Genomic DNA, 6,218 nt, shown 5'->3' on the forward strand with positions numbered 1-6,218 from the left:
ATGACTAGACATTTATCTTTCATTTCATGCTTGATTGTGTTAAGCTCCCTAATTTTCAAGTTAAACTTGTTTATCGACTTAACGGACTCTCAACTAATTTGAAATTTTAACGAAGATTAATTAATTTTTTTTTACGTTTAATTTGATTAGTTGATAAATAAATTTGAAAATTATCAAATGAAATTTGATTCAAACATTGAATAGTTTAGTTCGTATTTCAACTCTACGTGTGCTCAACCTCGTTAGTGCTGGTTTACCTTATTCTCGAACCCTATTAGAGCGAGATTACATGTTTAAGCACTTTGATGAAGAAAACATAGAAGCGTGGATTAGGACCTAATTAGACTGAGAAAATTCGTTGGTTTTGTTCCTGTCCACTTCCGAATGATTATGATATTGTCATCATGTTGTTTGCTTTGTCTTGTCAAATCGTTTTGGAAGTGGCCTAAGCATTATTAAATATTAGTGACATCTAGTCGAGCATATTTTGATTATTCAAGAAAATTTTTATATGAAAGTGAAAAAAAATACTACTATTATTTGTGGTATTCTTTGTTTGGAGAATAATTACAAATCTTCTGTACTTTCTAAAACTTCATGGGAGAGGGAAAGTGTGGGGGGCAGTTGGGATCTTCTATGCCACTACTCAATGCCAAATCCAGTAGAAATCTCACTTATCACGTGATGATAGAAGAAATTTAAATAAATAGCAAATGACAAATTAAATAAACAGGATACTTGACATGAATATAAAAATAGCACTGAATTATTACTGGAAAAGTGGCACTGAGAATCCCGTGTGGGGGGTTAGGGATGTCACTGCTATTATCGAAACAGGTAGATAAGCGATGATAGATTTGGATGCTTCCCAGGATTTGCAAGGCCGAAGTCCTTTATTCTATTTTATTTTACCTTTACATTGATTTTTTAGCAAATTATTATTACAAAGTTTATGCCCTTTATTATGTGGGATAAGATTTTTCAATACAAAAGAAGAGATGGATTGAAAATGGCCTTTTCACCTGCAGAAACTATAAATGGATTATAGCATGTTACATAAAATCTAAAGTCAATGTGCTTTACCAACTCAACCAAGATGACTAGACATTTATCTTCCATCTCATCCTTGATTGCGTCACATTCTCTAATTTTTAGGTCGACATTTTTGTTTACCAATTTAACGAACATGACTCTCCAGGATTTCACATCATGGAAAATATAGTATTTCCTTATTATTTTTTTTCTTTCTATCTGTACAGAATTGTTAAACTCTTGATCTTGCTGTTATGATTCTACGATTCCACAATTCAAAATCAGCAATTTGATTCCGGTCCTATTAGGATTTTAGTGTTTGTAAAATTACATTAAATCACTATATACAATTATGCGGATTTAAACACATTTTATATAAACTAAGAAAAGTTTCAATAATTTGGAATTCAATTTGTTTTATTTCATGAATTTAAATCAATATCAATTTTTTTGCCAAAAATAAATAAGTTAGCAATGACTAGAACTTTTATCTATTAGAATGTAATGCTAGAAAACTTACATTCCACTAAAAGAATTTTGGCTAACATATTAATTTGCTAAACGTAAATGCATATGAATTTGTTCTTCCATATTTTATCGACTAAGAATTTGAAGTGAAAATTTTTGGAAAATTTCAAAACAAAGTACCTCGAATGGGTAACATTTTTTTTACAATCATTTTTACATTATATTGTTTATTTATGAAATACGAGCCATGCATTCTCAAAGATTGATTTCTTTTCAGTCTATTAGTGGTTCGTCTTTGCCACAATTATTTTAGTTTTAAATAGTGAAAAGCTTATTTTGGGTGAAAATTTTGGAATTTTGAAATTGGGGCAAAGTGAGCCGAAGACAATCTCAAGACTTGTACAATTTTCTTTTACAAGTAATCCACCTTCTTTGTCATCGGTAGCCCACTTGAAAATTTTTGTTTGTTTACCAAAAACACAAGGAGGATGGACCTTTTTCATGAATTTACTAGTCAAGTTACTATTGGTAGTCTACTTGAAAATTCTGTTTGTTTACAAAAAAACAAAAAAAAACAAAATAGAGGATGGACCATTCAATAGTGTCACTGGTCAAAATACATCTGGGCTTTATTGGGTTTCTTTAAAGATCAACAGTAAATTGTTTGAGGATCTGGGTTTTGATTACCATTTCCAATTTCAATTGAGGCCTTTGAAGAAGATAATTTCAAGTTGACCTAAATAATCAATATTAGGGTCCAAAGTGGTTTAGATTCGGACAGGAATGGCAGACCTGTGTAAGAGGGCTTCATTGGTTTAGCATGATGAGGTCCAGTCATACCAATTCTTTTGGGAGATTTTTGAAACTTTTTAAGGTTTGCTTAAAATAATTCATTCCATAACCATTGAAAAAATAGGAAAAATCGTTCAAATTATCTTTCACATTATGCCAAATAAATTTTTTCGCTCTTCACTTTTAAGATGTTAATTTTACATCCCTTGTAGATTCAATTTAATAAAATTTGGTGCCAATTTAAACTTCCTACCATTTTTTAGCCTGAAAGCACCACGTAATCCGAATGCAGCCATTATTTTTATGTACAAAAAAGTTAGATCCCACTAAATATGGATTGGATCATATCTCATTTTTTAGGGGAAAAGTTGAATATGGTTCAAGTCAGATTTTAAATTTTTAGTAACAAAAATAAATATGTATCGGATTATTTCTTTAATTGCAAATGGGATCTAATTCTTTTACCAAAGAAAAAAATGATCATGTATAGGTCACGTGATGGATTCAGGGTAAAAAGTGATAAAAAATCTAGATTGGAATTAAATTTTATTGACTTGATTTTATAAGGGATTTAAAGTTACTATTTTAAAAATAAAAAAGGGAAAAAATTATTTTACAAAATGTGAGGGACATTTTAAACGATTTTTTCCAAAAAAAATATATATACACATTCTTTAAACGGAAAAATATATGGTGGAAGATTTCAAGAAGCAATAGTAATATTATTCTTCTACTTGTTCTTAAAGTTTCTGGAAAAACAAATTTTGTTAAAAGGATAGTATAACTTATTTACAATTTTCTTTTTCTTTTTGATAACATCAAAGGGCAGGAGAACAAACGCCACCAATGGCAGATATGACATAAACAAAGCAATCAATTTTACTAAGAAAACAAAAAAATACTGGAATTTCCGGTTTCAACAAATGAAAACAGCAACTCGTCTTCTCCTCTTAAAGACTTAAACTACCCAAAGACTTTGAAGAGCCTAGGTTGGGTATACCTAATTTGCTAACTCATCGAAGGACAAACAAACATTTCCACATCCCGGGAACTACTAATTAATATTTGTTGCTAATTTTTTTACCCTAGAAATAGAGCTGTAAACGAACCGAATCGAACCGAGTATCTCATGTTTGAACTCTGTTCGTTAAGCAGTTCGAACAACGTTCGTGTTCGTTCGTTAATTTTCGAACACCAAACTTGTGTTCGTGTTCGGTTCGTTAAGTAAAATTCGTGTTCGAGTTCGAGTTCGTGTTCGGCTAGTTTAACATAAATGAGCCGTTCGCGAACATGTTCGAAATGCTCGAATTCAAATTATTTTATACTTTAAATATGCCATGCAAACTATTAATCATTCTTAAAAATAATTAAAGCATTAAGTGACTAAATTCTATTATTCATTAACTATATAACTAACATTAACATAAAAACAACAAATAAAACAAAGAAATTTGCCCTCCAAATATAAAAGTCCAACTATAAAATTAACCATAAAATTTGTCAAATGATAATTATGTCTATGTTCACGAACGTTCGTTAAAACTCGTGAACATACTCGTGTTTGCGAACGTTCGTTTAGCATGCTCGCGAACGTTCGTTAAAACTCGCGAACATGTTCGTGTTCGCTCGATTATTAATCGAACAAAAAAATTCGTTCGAACTCGATTCGTTTAAAGTTTCGAACGAGCCTTTCACGAACACGAACGAGCCGAAACGAACCGAGCTAACGAACAGCTCGGTTCGTTTAACAGCTCTACCTAGAAATACTTCATAGGTGAAAAAGTGATCATATGTAAGGTCGCCTTTGATAAGCATATGCACGTGCCATGAATATTTAATGGGGGAACTTTTTGCTGGTTTATCCTTAGTTCTCTTTCCACTGATGAATATTTATCTGCTGAAACTTGCTTTTATGCTCTCGGAGTCTCAATCCTTATGGCCATTTGAATCGTATCCTACAATGTCACTGATCAAGTGATTATCCTTTGACTAACTAATTCTTGAGCTAGCTACCAAGTGAAGCAGCATAACATGTGCAGTAGTGTGTGTTTGAAAATAAATACTCTTTGAAAGAACTCAAAGAAACAGGATGATTTACAACTAGGAGGAAAGTGGCGGCTTTTGAAAGTGATTTCGGGCTTGTTTGGCAAGTGGGTTTTTACCCAAGTTTGTCTCCTACCAATTTTTTTACCAATTTTAACTACAATAATATAAAAAAACTTCTCAAAGTTTTTCACATACACACTTTAAAATACCCAAAAAAAAAAAAATTACTTTCTCCTTTTCTTTTTCTTCCTCCCTCACCCCAGCCTACCACCACCTTCGTCACCGGCCACCACTTCTACCTCCAATTTCGATGCCGGTCTTTTTTATTTTTTTTCTTTCTCCCTCTCCCCCTCTTCCTCCCCCATCATCCTCCCCTTTGCCCGATCTGGTCCTCCCCCCATTTTTTTTCCTTTCTCTCCCCCTCTTCTCCCCCACCACCCTCCCCCTCTAGCTGATTTTGTCGCGAGACCAGATCGCACTGGGGGAGGGGGCAGGGGAAGAGGGAAAATTGCCAAAAAAAAAAAAGGTTTCTGTTGCTGCTTTGTCTAGTAAAAGGAAGAGAGGGAGGGAAAATTGCAAAAAAAAAAAAAAAGAGTTTCTATTGCTGCTTCATCTGGCAAGGGGGACGGAGAGTTGGTGGGTGAGGGAAGGGAGAGGGGGAAGGAGAGGGGGAGAGAGAGAAGAGGGGTGGCGAGTAGGAGAGGGGAAGAGAGAAAAAGCAAAAAAAAATAGTTTTCTTTTGCTGCTTCATTTGGCAGGTTTTTCGGGAGAGGGAACAAGGGAGAGAAGGGGGAAGGGAGGAAAGAAAAGAAAAGAAAAGAAAGAAAAAAAAAAAAAAGAACAAAGAAAAAGAAAGAAAGAAAAAGAAAAGGAAAAAGAGTTTTTCATCTTACAAAAAATTTTTTACCATTTCTACAGTAAGTTATAGTAAAATTTTAGATAAACATCCAAAAAATTTACTTGTCAAATGGGGTCTTCGTTCCTACAGGAACGTGTCTACGTTCAGTATGATTTACTAGACAATCACTTTTCAGGATACAACGACTAGCCTTGGTCGAATGCACTTGCAAGCCAAGAGTTTGATGCTGCAATGGATTACTCAGTACCGTACAGTAGGAAGGAAGAAATGAAAATGGAATTTATTGCTCAACTAAACTTTCAAGATATCTATTCATAAGAGCGCAAGGATATAAATACATGTACCATCATCGTTACAAGTACATGAATCTAGAAGTTTCATAATAGAACTAATAAATTTCAAGAGGTACGTGAATTTAATAATGAATCTAAAAGGGAAATAAATGTATTAATGAATCTCCGGAGAAAATTAATGGACAAGTAGATTGATAGGTCATAATTTGTTGCTAAATTTATAATTATTTTTTCCTAGATTTTAGCCAAATATTATTTTAATTGATTGATTCTACTTATATTTGATATTTGGTACTAATTATAGAAAGGTGGAGCAAAAAGAGATTAAAAGATATAATTTTTCAAGAGTTTTTCAATTTAAAATGAAGTCTACGTGAATTATTGATGGAAGATTAGGAGGGAAGTATTATACTCCTAGTAGGTCTGCTTGGCTTGGCATGTATTTCGTTTGGCTTTGAATGCTTTGTAAGCAATCAGGAGACAAAAAGGCCACAATTGTTGACCTTGGGGAATGGCTTTTTCATCCTTGGTTGACCGAAGATAGGAAACAAAAGAAACATTCTCTCGTAAGCTTTGGAGTAGACTTGTTTTGGGAGTCTTAGTAGTTTTCTTCTCCTATTAGGTATCTATCATGTGGGCCGCGAAGGCCATAGCAGGAACATTTAATTATCCCTTTGGCTTGGTAGTTCGGGATAGTTCGGATTCCATCGGGTTTTCTTCCTTCGAAT

This window comes from Coffea arabica, chromosome 3c, assembly GCF_036785885.1.
Source record: "Coffea arabica cultivar ET-39 chromosome 3c, Coffea Arabica ET-39 HiFi, whole genome shotgun sequence".
NCBI lineage: Eukaryota > Viridiplantae > Streptophyta > Magnoliopsida > Gentianales > Rubiaceae > Coffea > Coffea arabica.